General features: G+C 42.3%; 1 long non-coding RNA gene across 1 annotated transcript; it reads left to right on the top strand.

Annotated features, from left to right (window-relative positions):
- Positions 1-15992: 15992 nt before the first annotated feature.
- LOC142168769 (uncharacterized) lies at positions 15993-16746 on the top strand. Its single transcript, XR_012698805.1, has 3 exons — positions 15993-16232; positions 16319-16477; positions 16556-16746. It is a non-coding gene; the product is annotated as an uncharacterized LOC142168769 (long non-coding RNA).
- The last annotated feature ends 10480 nt before the right edge of the window (positions 16747-27226 follow it).

The following is a 27226-nucleotide window of genomic DNA, read 5'->3' as shown; positions in this document are numbered from 1 at the left end:
GATCATACCATGCTTAGAATCCACAATGACCTTTTTCCCATGACACACAAGAACAACCGTCGAATCCGGAACAAACTACCACAATTCACAATCAACCGAATAGAGCGCCTTTCAGGCCTAAACTCTCACATCAACGATAGTACCAAAATCTCCATACTTGGTTTCAATCTTTGATCAATCAAGTGACTACAGGTCACCCTTAGACCATCTTCCCGTGGGATACACTCCCACGACCTTCCGCACCAGGTAACAAGTCTGCACATCCATACCACCGGCCACACTAATGCTGTAAAGCAAATCAAGAAGTCGCAAATCAGTATGTAACGCCTCTTACACAGGACACCAATCTCAGATGATGCTAAAGACAATACCAGCTTATTCTAAACATCTAAATTCTTCCCTGATCATCCGAGCTCGTGACATTCTTATCAACATCGAACCGCAACCTTGATCCTCAGCTTCCAATTCCACATGCCGCTCACTGCACCTAACATGCCAATATGTGAGAGTACCAGAATTTCATAATAACCCCTGATCCACTAATAGGATAAACACTTCATCATATAGAAACCTTTTACTTAGCTCATTTCAGAATAACCAATGCAACACACAACTAAATTCCCAAACCGCAGAAAATACACCCTCATGTTGTAATCTAAACTGCCATAACTCTTCCGAAAATCCCTTTACACAACAAAGTCATACGAATCGAATACCTCCTAAATCAACCAAGTTGTGGTGGCGCTAAAGCCCAAGTGTACAACCACAAACCACATGTATAATTTCACGCTGGAGAAACTGGTCACTGCCATAACCGTGTTGATTCAACCATTACCAACCGAGCCACTTCTTCAACTTTACTCGGGACTTGCCCTAGAAATAATAATAGCTCCATTCAAAACATCATGAACCCAAATCCGCACTCATCCTGAGTGACCTTATTTCATGAGACCACGTTGTCTCCAAAACCCACGAACTATCTCATACCCTCCTTATGTGCATATTCACATCTTTAACTGGTACACCCATTCTGAAAATCCCTCTATGAATCCGAAGTTATTTTCTCCCATTCCTCCAATGCTACACTGTAGACCGATGATAACATAGAACACTCCAAGCCCCTTTCATAATCCACTGCAAAAGCTCGATACTTAACCATACTACTGGCTCGAAATCCTTAGTCACCACATTGTTAAGAGTCACCCACTCTAACTTGTTCCCGAATATAATCAAACTCCAACTCCAAGGCCCTGCTGGCACATGAACACCCTCTCAAAGAAGTAACCGACTAAATTCCTTTCCTTGTACATCACATCTACACGAAGCATAAACTCTAAGTCTTCCCAAAACCTGAACATGTACCGATAAAATATAACACACATTCCTCAAATCCTTGGCTCAAATCACCATTGATATTCTCTTTCCTTAGTCATAGCAACTCACCAATATGCTGATAACGAGAAACCTCACAAGTAGACAACCATGCAATCCAATCGTAGGTGGTGGGGCTCTCCCACTTAAGCTTGAAGCTACCATTACATGACCCTGGAACCAACCAAGATTCCTTCTTCCTTACTGACATGACCTTGCGCAATCGACCCATCAAATTCCTTGAAATCTTCCAGTTAACCATTTCATGAACGCTTTTAATCACTAGCCACATTTACATATTGGGCCTCTTACCGGATAACCAGTAAAATTCTTCGTAGAAGCTTCATCAACACCACGCAACAGTTAACCTGCTCTCCAGAAATAACCCACTTGTGGAAATTCTATGCCGACATCTTCCAACAACGTTGCACCGAGTACAATTACCACGAAACCAATAAACCATCCTGAGCTCGTGCTAATTCACCAGCTGTACAAGCCCGTTCACTCCTCATGGACATCAACTAAAGGTGCGACAATACATTCCAATCCAAAGTCATGTTGTATCCTTCTTCTTACCATGCAACTCCTTTCCGTCGTATCCAACCCTTCTCCGTATGGCAGCCAATATTCCAAATTAAGTTCGTAGACTTAGTCACTGTCCACCATGAAAGGTCCTGATCGCGCCGGACATCGCTGTCAGGCAAGCCCAAAAATAAATACTTAATTTGGATCTCATTTTAATATTTTTGAAATCATATTTTCTTCAATTAAATGGTAAAAGATGAAATTTACAGAGTAAATAATATTATTTTTTTAACAATTTCAATACAAGACAATCCATAATCACCCCAAAACCTCGTGTCACAAGTGCATGAGCCTCAACTAATAATATAAAATAAAATACAACATCTGTCCGGAATACAAATTCGGACAATAGAAATATAAATACTCTGAAGGAGACTCTGCTGCCTGCGGACTCGTAACGTGGAATGCATCTCACCTAAGTCCCCGCAATAACCGCGCATCTGCGCCCACAAGGCCACTAGACATATATGCACCTGCATAAAAATGTACAGTAAGTGTAGTATGAGTACATAAATCAACGCGTACCCAGTAAGTATCCCGCCTAATCTCGAAGAAGTAGTGACTAGGGGTCGACTTCGACACTTACTGTGGGCTATAAATAAAATATCAATGATATAATTAGGCATGGATTACGTAGAACGGTTGTAAGCTCAATATCATGAAATAAGTAAATAATTCTTTTGTTCATAAGAAATTTCCAAATTTATTTTCGTCATTTAATATTTTTGGACCTCGGGCCAACGAAAGCAATATCAATTATTATCAATTCCAAAGATATATCATGCGTAAATCATACCGAGGTCGTACGGCTCGCTCCAACATAAATATTTAAACTGTGCACTACCGAGGGTTGAACGACGCGAACCATAGATGCATCTATTTAACCTGCCGAGGCGTTCGGCCCGCTCCACAAAAGAGAAAATACAATTTAAAACAACCAAATTCAAGATTTATTAAGACAACTATTCAAGAAATACAAATTCTCATTTACGGTCAAGAAGAATGGAGTTTAACCTTTTATAGTTCCTTTGCCAAGTTTCGATATGATTTAAGCAATTTAAATTAACAAGTAGGATGCAAGCATCGCAATTATAATATGATCTGGGTCCTAGACTACCCGGACATAAGCATATTAGTAGCTACGCACGGACTCTCGTCACCTCGTGCGTACGTAGCCCCCACAAATAGAAGCACATATTGAATTATTTCACCTATGGGGTTAATTTTCTCTTACAAGATTAGAAAAGAGACTTACCTCGCTCCAAAGTCCCATAACTGGCTCCAAAGACTTTTCAACAACTCAAACTTATGCACATCGCTCCAAAACTAGTCAATAAATGTGCAAATCAATAAATGTATACTCTAATACTCATTATAATTCAATTCACAACAATTTTCAACTCCACTCGAAAAGTCGATAAAAATCACCCTCGGGCCCACGTGCCCGGATTCCGAAAATTTTTGAAGATAAACTTTACCCATAACCCCACGAACTCAAATATATAATTTATTTCCAATTCCATGCCCAAATTCATGATCAAAATCCAAGAATACCAATTTCTAAGTTTTTCTTCAAAATCTTAAATTTCTACTAACTTTTCATGCTTGAATCTATATAAAAACCATGTATTTATCTTACAATGGATGGGAATAACTTACCTTGGCATAAATGATGAAAAAATCCCATTTGAAACTCTCCAAAAATCGCCCAATCAAGAGAGAATAGAAGAAAATGGGCCAAATCCCCGTTCTTAAAGAAACACACTGCCCAGCAATCTCTCGCACCTGCGGTCACTTGATTGTTTCTGCGGTCCTTCTTCAGGCCCCTCAACTCCGCTTCTGCGTCTCCACATGCGCAGGTGCGGTCCCACTTCTGCGGCACTCGACCGCATCTGCAATCCTAGCCTTCCCCAGCCAGAACCGCTCCTACGACCCCCAGGGTCGCTTCTGCGGCTCCGCACCTGCAGCCATAACCTCGTAGGTGCGGTTACACCAGAAGACAACAACCTCAACACATCTTCTAAGTCTAAATTCGATACGTTAACCATCCGGAATTCACCCGAGGCCCTCGGGACCTCAACCAAATATACCAACACGTCCCAAAACACATTACGAACTTAGTCGAGCCTTTAAATCACATCAACCAATGCTAAAAATACGAATCACCCTCCAATTCAAACTTAATAAACTTTAAAACTTCAAACTTCTACAATCGATGCCGAAACCTATCAAATCACGTCCGATTGACCTCAAATTTTGCACACAAGTCATAAATCGACATTACGGACCTACTTCAACTTTCGGAATCGGAGTCCGACCCCGATATCCAAAAAGTTCACTCCCGGTCAAACATATCAAAACTTTCGAATTTCTAACTTTCGCCAAATGACCCCAAAATGACCTACGGACCTCCAAATCCACTTTCAGACGTGCTCCTAAGATCGGAATTATCATACGGAGCTATTCCCAGACTCGAAATCCCAATCGGATATCGATAACATTGAAATTCACTTCAACCCAAATTTATGAAATCCTTCCAAAATGCCAACTTTCCACAATAGGCGCTGAAACGCTCCCGGTTCATCCAAAACAAGATCAGGACATACGTCCAAGTCCAAAATCATTATACGAACCTGTTGGAACCTTCAAATCCCGATTCTGAGGTTGTTTACTTAAAAATCACACTTTAGTCAATTCCTCCAACTTAAAGCTTCCGAAGTTAGAATTTTCTTTCCAAATCAACTCCGAACTTCCCGAAATTCAATTCCGACCACGCGCACAAGTCATAATACATGAAGTGAAGCTAATTAAAGCCTCAAACTGCCGAACGACGCGCTGGATCTCAAAACGACCGGTTGGATCATTACAATATCACTTCTTTTCAACACTTGCTCATATGACTCCACATACTGCTACAAAAGTTTGTTATTCTCTCTTACCAACTATTATCTTTGATGAAACAGTTAGGCGTCTAAAAATAAATATATACCCCTTATTATATTTTTTTGCTTTGAAAAAAATATTTTGATTTTTTCTCCAAACAGATATACTAGGAGATGTCGTTCGTTGTGGCTGTCCAAAATATATAAGGTCGAGTGTCAAATAGGTGTCGGGAGATTGTTGTTATAGACAATCAACCAATACAATATTTTTACATTATATATACACTAATTTTTCTTTTTAACACGTACATATATCCTTATAATAGACATTCAATAATTTAGTAATACATTCTCTACACTGTCAGGAAAAAGCAGTTTCTGCTCACTTTATGCAAGGATTTTGCAGACGTTGAAGGAACTGAGCTTTCAGCAAAAATCGAAAACAATGAAGGATCTCCAGTAATTCTTGAAAGAAGTATCATAATATCTCCTTATTAGGGTATCAATGTGTGTACGGTCAAAACCGATTCTCAGTCATAAAGACCGGTCGAGACAATAACGTTTCAATCGAAGGGTATTCGCATGGCGAGCTCGGATGAATTCCGAAGTAGAGACGTCGAGCTTCGAGCTATAAGATCAATCAACGGCAAAACTCGATATCATTATCGAGCCCGTGTCCGAATCGGACTACGGGGTAACGCCGATCGACACAGGCCCCGAATATCGATGCTCCAAGGCAGAACCGAGCTCGAACTAAGACTGGGGATTCGATCTAGCACCGAGCTCGAGTCAGTGCCAAGCTCGCAAACAAGAGCCGTTACAACCGCACCAAGGGAGAGAATCTTGGCGAGAATCAAGGGAGAGACAAACCATCATGGGTTCTCCACTATATGTATTATTTTATTATGTTGTTATAGATAAAGTAGTGACCCTCTACTATAAAAAGGGAGATAGACTGCAATAGACGAGGGCCCTCCAAGATACATTAAGATTTCATTGTGCTTGTTCTTCTAATATTTTTTCAGTCTTCCCGTCTATCATTTCCCATTTCATAGCAAAAAATACCTGTATTGTCATTTTGTATCAAAGAAATTTGTATACCCTTAGAACCATATCTAAATTTAACGTTATCCGATTTTTCGGGTAAACATTTCGGCGCCCACCGTGAGGCTAAGGGTAACAGTGATTGTTTGATATAAATCTACAGTACACTCCAGCTTACAACTTCGAATCAGCCATGGCTCTACCTATCGACCTCGAAGCCGGCCTTCAAGATGAAACCAACAACTTGGTGCTCGGGGCCGGAAGGCTACCTGACAACGGCAACGAGGCTCGAATCGAAGAACCCGAAATTCGAGCCGAAGTATCACTGGATATCAATTCGCAAATAGCTCTAGAAGCGAATCAACGTTCTGAACCGGAGAGCCCGAGACACCTACAGCACGGGGAAATAGGGGTCAGCTTGCGTATGATTTTCGAAATGTTGCAAGCCCAACAAGCAGCGATAGCTCAGTTGCAGAGCCGAACTCATACGCAAAGCGGGCCGAACTCCAATCCGCTTCTTCGAGAAGTCACCCCCAGAACGGAACCCCCGTAGTGAAATCAAACGAGCAGGAATCGGGGACCACTCCTGAAATTGCTAAATTGCTCGAGGAACTCACAAAGCGAGTCGAAGCTAATGACAAAAAAGTGAAAACGTATAACGCTAGGGTCGATCAAATTCCGGGGGCTCCGCCAATGATAAAAGGGCTCGATTCGAAAACATCTATACAAAAGCCTTTTCCCTCGAGCGCGACCCCAAAACCAATCCCCAAAATATTCCGTATGGCCGAAATTCATAAATATAATGGTACGACCGATCCTAACGAACACGTCACCTCCTACACATGCGCCATCAAAGGCAACGATTTGGAGGATGATGAGATCGAATCCGTGTTGTTGAAAAAGTTCGGAGAGACCCTCACAAAGGGAGCAATGATCTGGTATCACAACTTACCACCAAATTCCATTGATTCTTTCGCCATGTTAGCAGGCTCGTTCGTAAAATCACATGCTGGTGCCATAGAGGCTACAACAAGGAAATCGAACCTCTTCAAAGTAAAGCATAGGGGTAACGAAATGCTGAGGGAATTCGTATACCGATTTCAAATAGAGCGTATGGACTTGCCACCGGTCACAGACGATTGGGCCGTACAAGCTTTCACCCAAGGACTGAACGGGTTGTGTTCGACAGCATCACGTCGGCTGAAATAAAATTTGATCGAGTACCGAGCAATAACTTGGGCAGATGTACACAACCGGTACCAATCAAAAATCAGGGTCGAAGATGATCAATTGGGAGCTCCGTATGGGCCCGTACGTCAGAACCACACAACCACTAAAAATCAAAGGGAAACCAACAGAGAACAAAGGTCGAACTGAGATCGATACCAACCGTACGACACAGATCGAATGAACAACGGTTCAGCACGTGATACGGTTCGGAACAACCGAAGGATTGATCGGGGGAAAAATTCTCGGGGACTTATGAGCTAGCGCGGCTTTGATAAATATACAGATCCTATAGAAATCCCTCGACTATCGAAGTATAACTTCAACATTGGTACATCCGCTATCGTATCGGCCATCGGACGCATCAAAGACACCAGATGGCCTCGACCCATGCAAACCGATCCTGCCCAAAGGAATCCCAATCAAATGTGCGAATATCATGGCACCCATGGTCACAAAACGGAAGATTGCAGGAAACTAAGAGAGGAAGTGGCCCGCTTATTTAACAAAGGGCACCTTCGGGAATTTCTGAGCGATAGGGCGAAGAACCATTTTAGAGACAAGGAATTCGGCAAGCAAAACGAGCCAGAAGAACCGCAACACGTCATTCACATGATCGTCGGCGGCGTCGATGCCCCCCAAGGACCGATGCTTAAACACACTAAAACATCGATTGTGAGGAAAAAGCGATCTCGAACTCAAGATTATACACCCATAGGGACTTTGTCCTTCAGTGATGAAGATACAGAGGGAATCATCCAACCCCATAACGATGCACTGGTAATATCCGTACTCATGAATAAAACTAAGATTAAGCGTGTGTTAATTGATCCAGGTAGCTCGGCCAATATCATCAGATCGAGGGTCGTAGAACAGCTCGGCCTGCAAGATCAGGTCGTACCCGCAACTCTGGTGCTAAACGGATTCAATATGGCATGTGAAACCACTAAAGGCGAGATTACCCTACCGATAAACGTGGCCGGAACCATCCAGCAAATAAAGTTTCACGTGATCGAAGGTGATATGAGATATAACGCCCTCTTCGGAAGGCCGTGAATCCACAGCATGAGAGCCGTACCCTCGACCCTACACTAGGTCCTCAAATTCCCAACATCAGGAGGTGTCAAAATAGTGTACGGGGAACAACCGGCCGCAAAGGAAATGTTCTCCGTCGAAGAAGCAAAATCATTATCCTCACCTTCACCAATAAAAGGATCAGGTTCAAAGCGGAGCGCCAAATAGCAATCACAGACATCGGCTTCGACCCGGCCAGGTAAGAAGAATGTTGAAGAAGACGATGATGATCGAGACAATTGAGGAACTGGAGCAAATCGTACTGATCTAACACTGGCCCGAACAAAAGGTATACCTGGGAACGGGTTTGAGCCCCTCACTCAGGAAGAAACTCATTCAATTTCTTATCAATAACATCGACTGTTTTGCCTGGTCCCAAATAGGTAAAACGATGGAAGTCTATATTGATGACATGCTAGTTAAGTCCCTGCGCGCAGAGGACCATTTGGCCCATTTGCAGGAAACGTTCAAGATTCTGAGGAAATTCAACATGAAGCTCAACCCCAAAAAATGTGCTTTCGGGGTCGGTTAGGGCAAGTTCCTCGGCTTCATGGTCTCAAATCGGGGAATTGAGATCAACCCCGACAAAATCAAGGCCATCGAAGACATCACCATCGTGGACAGCGTGAAAGCTGTACAAAGGTTAACGGGAAGAATTGCAGCCTTAGGCCGGTTCATTTCAAGATCATCGGATCGAAGTCACAAATTTTTCTCCCTACTCAAAAAGAAGAACGACTTCGCCTGGACACCGGAATGCCAACAAGCGTTATAGGAATTGAAACGATACATCTCGAGCCCGCCACTGCTTCATACTCCGAAAGCGGACGAGCAGCTCTACCTGTACTTGGCGGTATCAGAAGTCGCCGTAAGCAGCGTCCTAGTTCGAGAAGAGCAAGGTACGCAATTTCCCATTTATTACGTAAGTCGGACCTTAGGAGAAGCGGAAACTAGGTATCCGCACTTAGAAAAATTGGCACTTGCCCTGGTAAGAGCATCTAGAAAGTTAAGGCCGTACTTTCAATGTTACCCCATAAGCGTATTAACCACCTGCCCACTCCGAAATATTTTACATAGGCCCGAACTATCAGGCCGATTGGCCAAATGAGCCATCGAATGCAGTGGGTACGATATCGAATATCAACCCCGCACGGCCATCAAGTCTCAAATTTTGGCAGACTTCGTGGCCGACTTCACGCCAACCCTCATACCTGAAGTCGAAAAGGAACTCCTTTTGAAATCAAGTATATCATCCGGGGTATGGATCCTTTTTACGGACGGTGCTTCGAATATAAAGGGGTCCGGGTTAGGCATAGTTTTGAAACCCCCCACGGTTAACATTATTAGGCAAGCTATTAAAACTATCGGGTTAACTAACAATGAGGCCGAGTATGAAGCCATGATTGCAGGTCTCGAACTAGCTAGAAACTTGGGAGCAGAAGTCATTGAGGCGCACTGTGACTCTTTGCTGGTGGTGAGTCAAGTAAACAAAACCTTCGAAGTCAGAGAAGGTAGGATGCAAAGGTATCTGGACAAACTGCTTATCACCTTACACCATTTCAAACAATGGACCCTACGGCATGTTCCACGAGAACGGAATAATGAGGCCGATGCTCTCGCAAATTTGGGATCGTCGGTCGAGGTAGGTGATTTGAGCTCGGGGACTGTCGTCCAACTTTCAAGATCGGTAATCGAAGATGGGCACGCCGAAATAAATTCTACTAGCTTAACCTGGGATTGGAGAAACAAGTATATTGAATACTTAAAAAACGGAAAGCTCCCTTCAGACCCTAAAGATTCTAGGGCCCTACGGACTAAAGCTGCTTGATTTACGTTGGCTGCGGACGGAACACTATATCGAAGAACATTCGATGGACCGATGGCGGTATGCGTGGGTCCGGGATATACCAATTACATCCTACGGGAAGTACACGAGGGCACTTGTGGCAATCACTCCGGTGCCGACACATTAGTCCGAAAAGTGATCAGGGCGGGGTATTATTGGAACGATATGGGCAAAGATGCGAAAGAATTTGTTCGTAAATGTGATAAATGTCAGAGGTTTGCGCCAATGATCCATCAAGCCGGGGAGCAACTTCACTCGGTCCTATCCCCGTGGCCATTCATGAAATGGAGGATGGACATCGTCGGCCCTCTGCCGTCGACCCCAAGTAAAGCCAAATTTATTTTATTTATGACTGACTATTTTTCTAAGTGGATTGAAGCGCAGGCGTTCGAGAAAATAAGAGAGAAAGAAGTCATAGACTTTATTTGGGATCATATCATATGCCGATTCGGGATACCTGCAGAAATAGTATGCGACAATGGGAAGCAATTCGTTGGCAGCAAAATCACAAAATTCCTCGAAGATCACAAAATAAGAAGGATATTATCAACACCATACCACCCCAGTGGGAACGGTCAAGCCGAATCAACGAACAAGACTATTCTTCAAAACCTGAAGAAGAGATTGAACGACGCGAAGGGAAAATGGAGAGAAATCCTGCCCGAAGTCCTTTGGGCATACCGAACAACATCAAAATCCAGTACGGGGGCGACCCCATTCTCTTTAGTATATGGTTCTGAAGCATTGATACCAGTCGAAGTCGGTGAACCTAGTCCCAGATTTCGATTCATGACGGAAGAATCAAATAACGAGGCTATGAACACCAGCCTTGAATTATCGGACGAAGGACGAGAAGCTGCCCTCATCCGATTGGCCGCCAAAAAGCAATGAATCGAAAGGTACTATAATCGAAGAACTAAACTCCGCCATTTCAAGCCCGGGGACTTAGTGTTAAGAAAAGTCGCCATCAATACTCGGAATCCAAACGAAGGAAAATTAGGACCAAATTGGGAAGGACCATACCAGGTGCTCGAGAGCGTTGGAAAAGGATCATACAGGCTCGGCATCATAAACGGCAAACAGCTATCAAGCAGTTAGAATGTATCACATCTAAAACAATACTACTGCTAAGGTACGACCTTTCCATATTCATCTAACTAACCCATGCAGAAGTCCGAACAAGATCTGAAGAAGATCTTTCGATCAAGAGCACGCGTTGCACTCTTTTTTCCTTAGACCGGTTTTCTCCTAAATGGATTTTTTGACAAGGTTTTTAATGAGGCAACCATCGATCGTGCTGCACTTTCAACAATATCCGAGGCCTCTTTCCGACGGACCTCGAATACCGGGGGAGCATCAGGGTCCTCAAATACATCGAGTTCAGATGCAAGAAAGTCATCTCACAACAAGGTTCCAACAGGAAAAATTGTAAGAGCCAAATGGTCAAAATGAACCATGCTCATATAGATCGGCCCAAACATAAACACATGTGCAATGACTTGAGATTTATTGTGGAACCAGAATTAAGATTCACTCGACTATTAAGCCTACGGGCTACTGTTATTCCGAGTTCGAACAGAGCACTCACTCTACAATGCCTACGGGCTACTTACATTTCGAGTTCGAAATATTCACTCAACTATTGAGCCTACGGGCTACTATTATTCCGAGTTCGAGCAAAGAACTCACTCTACCATTTAAGCCTACGGGCTACTTAAATTTTGAGTTCGAAACATTCACTCGACTATTAAGCCTACATGTTACTGTTATTCCGAGTTCGAACAGAGCACTCACTCTACAATGCCTACGGGCTACTTATATTTCGAGTTTGAAACATTCACTCAACTATTAAAGCCTATGGGCTACTAATATTCCAAGTTCGAGCAAGCACTCACTCGACCATTAAGCCTACATGCTACTTAAATTTCGAGTTCGAAACATTCACTCGACTATTAAGCCTACGGGCTACTGTTATTCCGAGTTCGAGCAAAGCACTCACTCTACCATTTAAGCCTACAGGCTACTTAAATTTCGAGTTCGAAATATTCACTCGACTATTAAGCCTACGGGCTACTGTTATTCCGAGTTCGAACAGAGCACTCACTCTACAATACATACGGGCTACTTACATTTCGAGTTCGAAACATTCACTCGACTATTAAAGCCTACGGGCTACTGATATTCCGAGTTCGAGCAAGCACTCACTCGACCATTAAGCCTACGGGCTACTTACATTCCGAGTTCGAAATAATTACTCGAATATTAAGCCTACGGGCTACCTTTATCTCAAGTTCGAGCAAGCACGCACTCGACCATTACGCCTACGGGCTACAATATTTCAAGTTCCAAACATTCACTCGACGGTTAATAAGCTACTTTTTACATCTACGGATTATGTTCCTTCAAAGTTTGAATCATCGACTCAACAAGCAAACCCAGGGGCTACAAATCTGATCGATCAGAGAGACTACAAGGTCAACATTCGATTAAAAGTCTTCACAGAACAAAAACAAGTTGACCTGATTATACATATATATACGAAAATTGCCTACGAGATTAATGTACAAACAAGAAGAATTCGAAACTAAGCTTCCTGGTCGAGCTCTTCCCCGTCCTCGGATGCGCTTTCGCTACCGTCGTCATCATCATCATCAGAAGCCAAGGCTTCAGCTTCCGCTTCGAGCTGTTTTTCCTTTTTTACCTCTTCGATAAGGTCGAAACCTCGAGCGTGTATCTCCTCGAGGTTCTCCCTCCGAGACCTACACTTAGCAAGTTCGGCAACCCAATGAGCTCGAGTATCGGCGACCTTCGCCGCTGCCCGGGCCTCTATCTGAGCAGCCTCAGCATCAGCCCGATATACAGCAATGGACTTATCCGCTAAGACTTTCGACGACTCAACCTCCGCCTTAGCCTCAGCAAGTCGTGTTTCAAGATCCTCAATCTTCTTAGCTTGAACCGACCCCTTTTGCTTGACACTTCGAAGTTGAACGTCGGCCGATAATAATTTTGTTAAGATGGTCTCTTTCTCCGCTGACAGGTGGTCGAGGGTCTCCTTTCACCGATTGCATTCAGCTCGGATTTGATCGACTTCTTCTCGAAGTAACCCGATCTTTTCGATATTTTGTTGCAACTGAGACAACGAAGGGTTAACTTCCACGATTGAGTCAGACCCATACTTTAACAGAACGAGGCTCACCTGCTTATCGAGCACGACCCCTTCTTCACGGACTTTAGCCAAATCCGCTTGGAGGTCTTTATAGCCTCGTCCTTTTAGCTGCAAAGAAGCCGCGGGGCATCTCTCTCACCTGAGATATTCCGAAGCTCGGCCTCACACTGGCTAAGATCGACTCGAAACCTACTAATGGCCTGCACAGTAAGAAACACGAGTCAAGTATGGAAAAGAACAAATAAACGAAGTATGGAAGAATCATTACCCGAGTAATGAAACGCTGAGCCTCCTCTAATAAAATAGAAGCGTCACCGATATCGGAACCATCGTCGACTCCAGTAAAACAATCCCTAAAATGATCCCCTGCACCAGAGCCTGCGTCGATATCGGGAGTCTTCAATTCTCGAGCTTCTTTCAGCGCCTCCTCAGAAAAAGATGGAAGAGAAGGCGAATCACCCATTGTCATAGCCCCGAGCAAATCACTCGGAGTACTCCGGTCGAGATTCTGGTCTTCAAAAACAACCCCGACAGGCACAGCCGCCATCGGCTCGGGAGCTCTGGCAACCTCGATGGCCTCCGTAGACCAGAATACCAAAGCCGAGGAGCTATTTTCTTCTTCTTCTTCTCTCAATCGTTGGACTGAGTCAATCGAAAGGGCAATTGTTTTTCTCTTTACCCTGCGAGTTTTGGGCTTGGGGTCCTCTGACCGAGAGGAAGCTTTTCGCTTCTTATCTTCCCCCTGTTTAGGGACCAGGGACTTGTTTCCTTCTTCGCCGCTCGAAGGCCTCAAAGCGGCATCCCTGGTTATGCCTGCACAAGAGGAAATCGGTAACGAATAGAACGCAAAGAATACTTTGAAGGAAACAAGAAGCAAACATCACCATGGTTCTTGGCCTCCCATCTGCCTTTTGCCAAATCACGCCAAGCGCGCTCGGCGTAAGAGGAGGTCGAGGCCAACTTCCGAACCCAGTCCTCGAGGTCAGGCACCGCTTGTGGCATCCAAGGGGCAGCTGAACATCAGGGGAGGACATAAGAAAAAATCGAAAAAGCACCTGAAAAGTGAACAAAAATCACTTACGGTCAAAATTCCATTCTTCAAGGAACGACATCTTCTCCTCCGGAATGAGATCACGGGTCCTCACTCGGATATAACGACCCATCCAACCTCGATCCTTGTCTTCATTGATGCTCGACATCAATGCCTTCGATGCCCGACGATGAAGTCTGATTAGTCCTCGAAAGATCTGAGGCCGATACAGTCGTATGAGGTGGTTCAGAGAAAACTCCAACCCCCCGGCTTTGATAGAGAAGAAGCGCAATAAGATCACTATACGCCATAAAGAGGGATGGATTTGGCCAAGGGTGACTTGATACCTTTTGCAGAAATCAATAATCACCGGGTCGACATGTCCCAGTGTGAAGGGATAAGTGTAAACACTTTAAAAACCCTCCACGTAAGTGGTAACATCCTCATCGGAAGACGGAATTTTCAACACGACCTCGGAACCCCAGTTGCAGTCTTTTCGGACGGCCTCGAGGTGATCCTTCGCTATAGAGCATGTATACATCGATACGTGTTCGCATCGACCCGAAACGGAGGAAGGGTTCTCCACCTTAAAATCAGTTTTCAAAATGCACGGGCCAGGAACATAGTCATGAACTGACGGCTCCGCCGGCGCCTTATCATTAGACGGCCGTGAGGCAGAGGCTTTTTCCTTCTGAGGTACGGTTTTGGAAGTTTTCGCCATTGATATGAAGAGAAAGAGTGCAAAGGAAGAAATAGACAGCACCAAAATTCTGGTATGGACGGCCCCGTAGCAGCGAAATAGAGAGGATAAATAGGAAAGTCTGGAAGAAGAGAAGGCGCAAAAATGGTAAAAGTTGTGTGGAAAGACTATTTATAGACTAAGGCCTGACGGTTCGGTATCAGCGGTGGCCGACCACCGTCTGACACACATTAAATGCCTCGGTAAAATCGAGTCGATGGGACATAAATTTGATCGAGCCGCAGGGAAATCATATCGTTCCTCACCACATCTTTTCCAAGAAACGAGGGAACTATCTGTGTACGGTCAAAACCGATTCTCAGTCATAAAGACCGGTCGAGACAATGGCGTTTCAATCGAAGGGTATCCACATGGCGAGCTCAGACGAATTCCGAAGTAGAGACGTCGAGTTTCGAGCTATAGGACCAATCAACGGCAAAACTCGATATCATTAACGAGCCCGTGTCCGAATCGGACTACGGGGTAACGCCGATCGACACAGGCCCCGAATATCGATGCTCCAAGGCAGAACCGAGCTCGAACTAAGACTGAGGATTCGATCTAGCACCGAGCTTGAGTCAGTGCCAAGCTCGCAGACAAGAGCCGTTACAACCGCACCAAGGGCGAGAATCAAGGGAGAGACAAACCATCATGGGTTCTCCACTATATGTATTATTTTATTATGTTGTTATAGATAAAGTAGTGACCCTCTACTATAAAAAGGGAGATAGACTGCAATAGACGAGGGCTCTCCAAGATACATTAAGATTTCATTGTGCTTGTTCTTCTAATATTTTTTCAGTCTTCCCGTCTATCATTTCCCATTTCATAGAAAAAAATACCTGTATTGTCATTTTGTATCAAAGAAATTTGCATACCCTTAGAACCATAACTAAATTTAACGTTATCTGATTTTTCGGGTAAACACAATGTTCTCAATTTTTTCCCCTTATATATTTTTTAAATTTTTTTTAAATAGAACCTTACACAAAGATTGTAGCATATGCATGCTTATCACTCAAGGTATTTTACTTATCCCCAAGAATTAAAGTTGATCAATTGATATATAGTTTTTTGTATTATTTGCTAACTTTTATTTGCCTTTGTACAACACAGTGAATACTTTATTTGTTGTGGCGATTGGGAAAAATAACAAAGATATGCTTTCAAGTTATGCATCAGGCAGCGTCTCAGAGTCATCCGCCTCTCTCACAGTACTTCTTGTTCAGCAGCAAGTGGTCCCTATCATAGAAATTCTGGCACAAACTGCTGTAAGTCTGGTATTATATCCAGATGTGCGTAAGTTTTTACTAATATAACAGAGTAACCAACATGTGCTTTCCTTTTTCCCTGACAGATTTTGATTTTTCACGTTGAGGCAGAAATATAAATATCAGATGACATGCAGAAGTTTTGTGTGTTTGAATGTTCAATCTGCAAACAGAAATAGAACAAAGGAAATATGGGCATTTGATTGCACCAATTGTGAACGTGTGACACTATTAATTCCTTAGTAGTATGTTTTCCAAACTTAATAGTTCCTTTTACTGAAATATATCATTTAAGTCAAATATTAAATTCTCTTTGCTTGCAGGTGCACCTTCCAAATTGATCTTACTGATTGTAATGGCTCGACAACTGCTGTGATTTCTGCAGAAGACATATTTGACACAACACGGGTTAAATTATATAGATCAATTATTTATTTGTATCGGGCTAATTTACATGTATATATATATACTGTGCTGTTTGAGATGAAGTTATGTGCACCACGAATCATTTCTAGCATGCAAAATGTTATCGATATATTCTTATTAGCTTAATTTGACCGAGTACTTTAGATCTAAGCATTGACTTCTTTTGCTTCCAGAAACAACTCCTGCCCATTAAGCATGTCCAAGGCATATTTTCAGACAAAATCTTTCGAGTTCAATTGAGAAAATCATCCAAGAAAAGTTATAACTGCATGCATGCAACTCTATCCATTTTGTCCTATATTGAAGAGGAACATATTTTTCAACCGATTATTGGTGAGAGGAACAAAAGGAAAATCAAACCTCTAAGGTTGATTGATGTAGAACTGAAAACAACAGTTGTGATATCTGACTATTCTCATGCAGGGCTGAAAAAAGAACCACTCACACCATAAAAAAGAATATAAAAGGCATCTCTTCTTTATTATCTGAACTTGAGATTTGGTTTTTTCCCTGACTTCTGAATTTCTATGATTCAAATATAATGTAGCTTACATTTTCTTATTTCATTCTACTTCTGACTGCATTTACGTTGTCGGACTGTAGGATGCAGCTACCTTATTTTGGAATTTTGGGTTACTGAAAAAGAATACTTTTTGGCATTCTCAAATGAATGGTACAGTTTCACTGGGTAGAGGGTAGTGGTGAACAATCATGCAGAACTTGGGAGGACTATATGCTGGTTATGGAAGTTTTTTGCTGCCTCAATGTCTAGATTTACAGTTAAGACAATCTGTAACTTTCTGTTAAATTACTTGAAACAAATTTCGCTTTAACCACATAAGATTAATTGATCTTACTAGATATTTACATCTACTTACATATGGCGTTTTATCTTACTATGATTTTTGAGAATTATATAACGTAAATATCTCAAAGGTCTCTATGTAGTGCCGTTATGACTGATGAGATGGTGTCATTTTGATAATATGCTTTATATTTTCCCTTTGCGGTCACATGTGAATCCCAATATTGATTTGCGTAAGTAGGGTGACAGCTAAGGTAAGAGCGCAATTGTTAGTACATAACTCATATTCGTCGCTTCATATTCTGGAATTTGGTAAAAGAACTACTGCAACATGTTTTTAAGGTCACACAGGTTGTTCCATGCTGTCTTTAAAAGGAAGAAAGAGGAAATCAGTAAAAAGGATAAATAAACTGTCATTCTTATGCGCTTTTATTAGCCTGATAATTCAAGCATTTAGGAACTCTTTAAAACGTTTATCCTCTCCTATAATTTTCTGCAGAAATATTTTAACAAAGAGAATTCTATATGTTCTTATGTAGTTCTGCTTTTTAGGTGAATTTGAATATTATTAGTTTTTAAAATTTAATTATTCTTAATATTTAACTAATTAATATTTCTATGACTTGTAGATATATATGAAAGCGAAGATGTTAAGACAATCTTGTCACAAGCGGATTCAATAGTGTTTGATGAAGATGATGCATTGGATATCCCATAAGCGTTATGGACATTCTCTTGAATATTTTGTTTTGAGTTTTAACTTTTAGTAAATGAAATATAGTCTTATCTTTTACCTTTTTAGTGTTTATTATGATATATTGGAACGGTATAAAAAGTTATTAAATTTTGCAAAATTTTTCGAATAAGATATTTTTTAACTTTTAAATATTTATCCTTTTTTAAGTTTGAACTTAAAGAAAAAATATAAAATTTTATTTTAAAAAATAATAAACCGGCTCGTGGAGGCCCGCAGCCCACATAGGACCGTGGTGGTGATAAGTGAGAATTTTGACTACTCATTAGCGCCTTTTAGCTTTCGTTTTAGTCCAAAGGCGTTTAATTGTCTTCCCGAAAACTGAGGAAATGTGCTTAATTGCAGAAATATTGGATGATGAACTCCCAAGATGAAATCCAACTCAAGAAGGAGTAATCTGAACTCAAGGACAAAAAAGGCACATAAGCTCAATTGTGCGGACCGCAGAATATCATTTGCAGCCGCAGGTAATGAAGGAATTTCCATCAGAGACTAGTGCAAAATGTGGTCCGCACATGTGCAGTCCGCACATGAATTGTGTGGCCGCAAAAGCTGAGCCACAAGCAAAGTTCAGAGAAGATGCATTCCAAGTCTACCAGAAGTGAGGACCGCACAACAATTGTACGGCCGCAGAAGAAGAACTATGCGGCCGCATATACAATTGTGCGGACCGTAGAAGAGCAAGGTGCGGCCGCAGTTACAATTCTGCGGACCGCAGAAAGAGTGCATTGCGGCCGCGGCTCAGAATTATGCGGCCACAGACTTCCAATTCTGTCAAGCTGAAGAAAAGTACGGACCAGCATATGGAATTGTACGGCCGCAGAACCTCCAAAAGGGCATTTTAGTCCGAAATTTCCAGCCCTGTATAAATAGACAAGTTTCACATTTTTAGGTCAACTTTTGACATTAGCTGCTACAGTAGCCGTTTCCTTTTACTCTTTTTAGTAGTTTTTCATATTTTGAGCTATTTGAACATAGATTTTATCATTTTAATTAGCAATATGAGTTTAATTATCATTTCTCCTTCTTTTTCTTCCATTTCAAGTATGAGTAGCTAGATTTTCACTAGGGTTGTAACCCAACCCTAGTGTGTAAACTTAATGGGTGTTTAATTTAATGCTTGTTTATGGTTGGGTGTTTATTATTTAGCTTTGTTCTTGGTTTTGTTTGTGGAATTAATGGTTGCAAACATTAGTTCATGCCTATTTGACTTGGTTTCTATTTGAGAAAGAGAAACTTAGTCTAGGAAAACTTGGCTAACAAGAAATTGGGTCAATCGAGAGATTGACAATCCCAATTAAAGGATTGAACCTAGAGATAGTAACAACCCGACATGAGCTTTTTATCAACCATTTTGTTTAATACCCATTTGGACTTGAGAAAGCCAAATTGGGCAAAATCACTCTCTCACCGAGAGGTTTTGAGTGGGTAATTGAGTGTTAATAGCCATAATACACCCCAACCAATAAAATAAACTTTAAAGTTTATATCTCATTAGAAAAATACCTAGGTTCATAGCCCTAGGCCTTTTTATAACAATTGAAAAACAACAAAAATAATTTCTTAGTTTTATTTCTTAAATTGCAATCGTAGTTTAATTTAGACTTTAAAACAACCAAATTTTGTGGAAGTACAAATTTTAGATATACAAACTCACACGCTACGATATATACTACTAACTCCCATACATATAGCTCCCTGCGGAATTCGACCCCGACTCTTGTTGGGTATTATTATTGCATCGACCGTTTTCATAACCTCAAATTGAGGTGTGAACTTGGACGAGATCAATTTTTGGCGTCGTTGTCGGGGAGCTAAAAAACGGTGTTACCTATATATTTAGGTGTGTTTTGGGATATCTTCTTTTCCTTCTTGGTTACTAACGTGTTGAGAAATTGTAGGTGCAATCATAGAAAACAATGAGCTCGGAAACTTACCTTTGGGGGATGTGGACGTTGAGGATGATCAAATGGATGAGGTCCCTCTTGAACCTCAAGCCAATAGACGAGGCCGACCGCCTCATGACAATGTGCTCGTTCCACCCCCACCTCCATCGCGAGCGGCTCCACATCGGGTGTTGCCGAATAAAGAGTATGCAAGTGCTATAGTTCATCCCCGTATTAGGTCGGGCAACTTCCAAATAACCAACGTGATGCTCACTTTGCTCGAGCAACAGGGGTTCTTCACCGGTGCAGCGGGTCAAAATGCATATAAACACTTGAAGGGCTTTGTAGATACGTGTTGGGGGAGTAAACAAACTAATGTCTCCGAGGATACTTTGAGGCTGAGGCTTTTTCCCTTCTCTCTATGGGGGAAAGCTTTAGATTGGTTGGAACGTTTCCCAAATCATTCCATTCATACTTGGGATGAACTAGCGGAGAAATTTATTTCTAAGTACTTCTCTCCCGGGCACATGGCTATTGTTCAGGATGAAATTCTAGCATTCAAGCAAGAGTCCAGTGAACCACTACACGAGATATGGGAAAGGTATAAAACAATGGTGAAAGAGTGCCTTAACAACGATATGACGGAGAACATGATTCAACAAACTTTATATCGGGGGATCAATACCACCAACCAATGTATAGTGAATTAACTTGCCGGTGGGAAATTCATGACTACGCCTTATGCGGAGGCGTGTGATATCTTGGATGAGATGGCGGATACTTCTTCGGCATGGCAATCTCGGGCTAATGTTCCACAAGGTGACCCCAATATGATTCACCTTCACAAAGAGTTGCATGATCATTGACAAGCCATAGCCGAATTGACTATCACCATGAACCAATTGGCAAAGACTCAACTTCAATAAGGGCAAAACTAGAGGCAAGTCAATGCAATGGAGGGAGTAAATATGATGGTGAACAAGCGAAGAACAAGAAGTCCACAGGTGCAACAAAGAGTGAACAATTTTGTGCAAGATGAGAGTGGATTTGATCAAGATGAATCTTACAATGACCAAGAAGAGGAGGTCCAATATGTGAACAACTTTCAAGGGCAAAGAAACAACTACCAAGGCCCTAGCCAACAACAATGGAGACCTCAAAATAATCAAGGCAATTGGAATTCTCACAACCAAGGTAATTGGAGTGGTGGAAACAATCAAAGCAATTGGAATAACAACAACAGTCAAGGCAATTGGAGTGGAAGCAATAATCAAGAGAATTGGCATAACAATAATAACCAAGGCAATGGGGGAGGCAACAATCAAGGCGGGTGGAATAACAATCAAAGAAATCGGGGGTCGGGTTTTCAAAGGCCCCCGATGTATGAACAACGGAGCAGCCCACCCCCTTATCCTTCCCATGGTCCTAGTTCTTCCAATAATAAAATGGGCCGTATTGAGAAGATGTTCAAGAAAATGATGGAGAAGAATGTCGATTCCGATGTCTAACTTGCTTCACACAACACATCGATCCGCAATCTAGAGGTGCAAATGGGTCAAAGCTCTCAAGCTTTAAATTCTCATCCTGAGGGGGCACTACCAAGTGACACGGTGGTGAACCCGAAGGGTGGGAACAATATGGGGCATGCCATGGCCGTTACTACAAGAAGTGGAAGAGGTGGGAATGCACCCACCTCAAGTCAAATGCAACTTGTGGATGATGAGCAAGTGGTAGAAAAAGAGGAGATCCCATCCAATGTAGTGCAAACAAATGATGAAGTGCGGATTGATATTGATGACACGGTGGAAGAGACTCAAGAGGAAGTGAACCCGTCTAAGGAGCATGTGATTGACATACCGGAACCGATAGTGCAAAAGGCTAAGGCACCATTGCCTAAGCCACCTTCTCCATATCCTTAAAGGCTTGCCAAGTAAAATGGCGAGAATCAATTCAACAAGTTCATTGATATGATGAAGAGTCTCTCGATAAATGTGCCATTAGTTGAAGCCTTTGAGCAAATGCCCGGGTACGCAAACTTTATGAAGGATTTGGTGACAAAGAAGCGGTCGATGAATTTTAAAACTATCAAAGTCACTCACCAAGTGAGTGCAATTATGCATTCGATGGCTCCTAAGTTGGAAGATACCGGTGCTTTCACAATCCCTTGTACCATTGGAAGTGCCGAGTTTGCCAAAGCTCTTTGTGATCTTGGGGTGAGTATCAATTTGATGCCCTATTCGGTTTTCAAGACCTTGGAAATTGGGCAACCAAGACCTACATCTATGAGATTACAAATGGCCTATCATACAATGAAGAGAATGTTGGGGGTGATTGAAGATGTATTGGTTCGTGTCGATAAGTTCATTCTCCCGGCGGATTTTGTTATTCTTGATTGTGAAGTGGACTATGAGGTACCGATTATTTTTGGAAGACTTTTCCTTACTATGGGGAAGACTCTTGTTGATGTGGAAGTTAGAGAAATCACTTTCCGGGTGGGTGATTAAAAGGTGGTGTTCCACGTGTGCAAATCTATGAGGCAACCGAATAGCAATGAAATGTGTTCATTCGTGGACTTGGTGATCAATATGATTATTGATGATACAAGTGCCACGATTAATGTGAGTGATATGTTGGAGGCCGTCTTGCTCAATTTTGATGATGAAAAGATGGATGGCTTCATGGAATGTGTTAATTCTTTGCAAGGAATGGGGTCGTACAACTATGCACCCCCGAAACTTTCCTTGGATCTTGAGAATAGGATAACTCCTCCTACAAAGCCTTCAATTCAAGAGCCTCTAATCTTGGAGTTGAATCCATTGCCTCCACATCTCAGGTATGAATTCCTTGTCCCTTGTTCTACTTTATCGGTTATTCTTTCCTCTTGCTTGACTAACGTTCAGGTTGACTCTACATTAGCGGTTATCCACAAGAGCAAGAAGGCTATTGGGTGGACTTTGGCGGATATTCGGGGAATAAGCCCCGCATTTTGCATGCACAAGATTAACTTGGAGGAATATGTCAACTCTCCATTGAACATCAAAAGAGACTCAATGAAGCCATGCAAGACGTGGTCAAAAAGGAGATAATCAAATGGTTGGATGCCGGGGTGGTCTACCCTATTTCTGATAGTTCATGGACTTCTCCGGTGCAATGTGTCCCGAAAAAGGGGGGCATAACAGTGGTCACAAATGACAAGAACGAGTTGATTCCCACAAGAACGGTGATCGGGTGGAGAGTGTGTATGGACTATCGGAAGCTAAACAAAGTCACAAGGAAAGACCATTTTCCACTCCCCTTCCTTGACCAAATGCTTGATAGATTGGCCGACCGTGCTTTCTATTACTTTCTAGATGGATATTCGGGCTACAACCAAATCCTTATAGCTCCGAAAGATCAAGAGAAAACAACTTTCACTTGTCCCTATGGCACTTTCGCTTTCAAGCGGATGCCATTTGGCTTATGCAATGCACCAACGACTTTTTAACGGTTTATAATGGTGATCTTTATGGATATGGTAGAAGACAACCTTGAAGTATTCATAGATGATTTCTCGGTAGTCGGGGATTCCTTTGATGATTACTTGGAAAATTTGGATAAAGTATTGGCAAGGTGTGAAGAAACGAACATGGTGCTAAATTGGGAGAAATGCCATTTCATGGTCGAGGAAGGCATTTACTTGGCCACAAAAATTCAAAGAATGGCATAGAGGTTGACAAGGCGAAGATAGAGGTGATTTCTAAACTTCCAACTCCAACCTCAGTGAAAGGCGTGGGAAGTTTCTTGGGTCACACGGGGTTTTGCCGGCGCTTCATAAAGGATTTTTCTAAAGTGGTGAACCTATTGTGTAAGCTCTTAGAGAAAGATGCTAAGTTTCACTTCAGTGATGATTGCATGAGAGCTTTTGAATTGCTAAAGTTCAAGTTGACAACAACTCCCATTATCACCGCTCCTAATTGGAGTATTCCTTTTGAGCTCATGTGCGATGCTAGTGATGTAGCGGTTGGAGCAATTTTGGGACAATGCATAAACAAGATTTTTCATCCGGTCTACTATGCTAGTAAGACCATGAATGATGCCCAAGTCAATTACACCATTACAGAAAAAAAGCTCCTTGCCATTGTGTTTGCAATTGAGAAGTTCCGCCCATACTTGATGGGTGCAAAGGTTATTGTTCATACGGATAATGCGACACTTCGCTATCTTATGAGCAAAAAAGATTCAAAATCTAGGTTGATGAGATGGGTGCTATTGTTGCAAGAGTTTGATATTGACATCCAAGATCGAAAAGGGAGTGAAAATCAAGTGGTGAACCACTTGTCTCGTTTGGAGGAGGAGGGGAGGCCGCATTATGGCCTTGAAATCAATGACTCCTTCCCCGATGAGCAACTCTTGGCTATTTTAATGAAGGAGGTGACATGGTTCGCGGATCTAGCAAACTTCTTTGTGCGTGGAATCATCCTGAATGAGCTCTCTTCAAATCAAAGGAAGAAGCTTAAACGGGATTGTCAAGATTATTATTGGGGCGAGCCATACCTTTTCCGGATTTGCACGGATGGGGTAATTAGAAGATGTGTACCGGGAGAAGAGCAAAATGTTATTCTTGAGGCTTGCCATTCTTCGCCTTATGGTGGTCACCATGGCGGAGTAAAAACTGCGGCCAAAGTGCTAAGTTGCGATTTTTATTGGCCCACTCTCTACAAAGATGCTAGTGATATGGTGAAAAGATGTGATGAAGGCCAACAGATCGGGGGAATCTCGAAAAAGAATGAAATGCCTCTCACTACTATTTTGGAGATTGATATTTTTGATGTGTGGGGTGTTGACTTCATGGTTCCTTTTGTGAGTTCTTATGGAAACACCTACATCTTGGTCGCGGTTGATTATGTGTCTAAATGGGTGGAGGCCGTTGCTCTACCCAAAAATGAAGCGAGAAGTGTGGTGGAGTTCTTGAAGAAGAATATTTTCACAAGATTTGGTACTCCGTGGGCTCTCTTAAGCGATGGGTGGTCATATTTTTGCAACAAGGCTTTTGACACTTTGCTTAGAAAGTATGATGTCACTCATAAAGTTATGACTCCCTATCATCCACAAGCTAGTAGTCAAGTAGAAGTCTCCAACCGGGAGATAAAGAGTATCTTGTCCAAAACAGTGAATGCTAACCGGACGGATAGGTTAAAGAAGCTTGATGATGCACTATGGGTTTATCAGACTGCTTTCAAAACTCCTATCGGTATGTCTCCATAACGGTTGGTGTTTGGCAAATCTTGTCATCTTCCGGTGGAACTTGAGCACAAAGCCATGTGGGCTTTAAAGAAGTTGAATCTTTATTGGGATGCAACCGCTAATTTGCGGGTTGCACATTTGAATGAATTGGATGAGTTTCGGTACCATGCATATGCAAGTTCGTCCTTGTACAAAGAGAAGATGAAGTACATTCGTGACAAATACATCCGAAACAAGTAGTTCAAGGTGGGCGATCTTGTTTTGCTCTTCAACTCATGATTGAAGATGTTTCCCAGAAAGCTAAAATCTAAATGGAGTGTTCCCTTTGAAATTGTAGGTGTGACACCTTTTGGTATATTGGACTTGAAGAAAAAAATAATGAGGTATTCCGAGTCAATGGTCACCGGGTGAAGTATTATTTTGGACAAGTTGATGATGGCCACATGGTGGCAGTTATTCATTTGAAGTGATGGTACTCTGCGTCATGCCGCAACGTTAAATCAGGCGCTTCATGGGAGGCAACCCATGTTTTCTTTTATTTTCTTCTTTTATAGATAAGTGTTATTTGTGTGCTAACTGGATTTGAAGTGTGTTGAAGGAATGGGTGTGATTTACAGGAACTATGCTTAGAAAATTGGCTAAGTGTGGAAAAAGTGTGAACCGCATGTGTATTGTGCGGACCGCACAATTGTGATTGCTACAACAGGAGGGAACTAGGGTCGCACAATTACAGTGCGGACCGCACAAATTGAAAATGAAAAATGCAAACTCTCTGAAGTTTGGTCTGTCAGAGAAATGACCAAAATGCGGCCGCACAGCAAATCTACGGTCCGCACACAAAATCTGCGGTCGCACCATAAATTCTGCGGACCGCAGATCAGCAAGGGCATTTGAGCCCCCAGGTAATAGAGTGCGGACCGCAGAAGGAATTCTGCGGCCGCACTCCTCCCTTGTCCCTCAAGTCTGACCGTCCAAGTATAAATAGTAACCTTAGGGACACTGTACATTTGTTTCCTCTTTGAGCACTCTAAACTCTAAAATATTGAAATCGTCTGTTCAATCTTTGCCACACTAAATCCACATATGTGATTACTCATTTGCATTACTTCATATATGGTATGATTCAATTACTCGTAGAATTTTTCAATTTTTAGTTTAATTTACAATTTTTAGGTAGTTTTAGGCCATTTGTCAATAGATTTCAATTTTACTACCATGTGGGGTTTAAATTATGTTGGGTTAACCGATAATTGCTCGGTGGGGAATGGGTGATTTATTTTTCATGCTTAAGTTTTCATACCATATCGAATTTGTGCAAAATTTTGTAAACCCTAGGAATTTTGCAAATTTTGGTTTGAAATATGCGGTCGCACAAGAAATTGTGCGGTCCGCAGAAGTTAAGACTAAAGTACTGTAAGTAAGGCTGAATCTGCGACCGCACTTGAAATTGTGCGGTCCGCAGAAATTCCATCGCGACCGTAGAAAAGTGAGTGCAGCCACAGAATAATATAATCGTTGTCATCATAGAGTTGCCACTTTTGGGATATCTAATGTGCGGCCGCAATGATAAAAGTGCGGATCACACTTCAAATCTGCGGTCGCACTCATAATTGTGCAGACCGCAGTTCCAGCTCTGCGGCCACAAGTTCAAATTGTGTGGTCCGCACAACCCAGTCTGCAGTCGCACTTGTAATTGTGTGGACCGCACTTCCCCACCTTGCCAGTATGTTCTAAACTGTGTGTTACTGTCTGTTTGCAATTGAACTACAACTGACTGTTGTTGTTGCTTGTTACAAAAAATGGTCTGATCTCGAGACGTGGTGATACATCAAAGGGGAGGGGTGAACATTCCAGAGGCCGAGGCAAAAGTCATTTACCCCTCGCCCTCCAAAAGATAATT

This window comes from Nicotiana tabacum, chromosome 14, assembly GCF_000715075.1.
Source record: "Nicotiana tabacum cultivar K326 chromosome 14, ASM71507v2, whole genome shotgun sequence".
Taxonomy (NCBI): Eukaryota; Viridiplantae; Streptophyta; class Magnoliopsida; order Solanales; family Solanaceae; genus Nicotiana; species Nicotiana tabacum.
The sequence above is the reverse complement of the archived record's forward strand: the minus strand, read 5'-3'. Positions and strand labels throughout refer to the sequence as shown.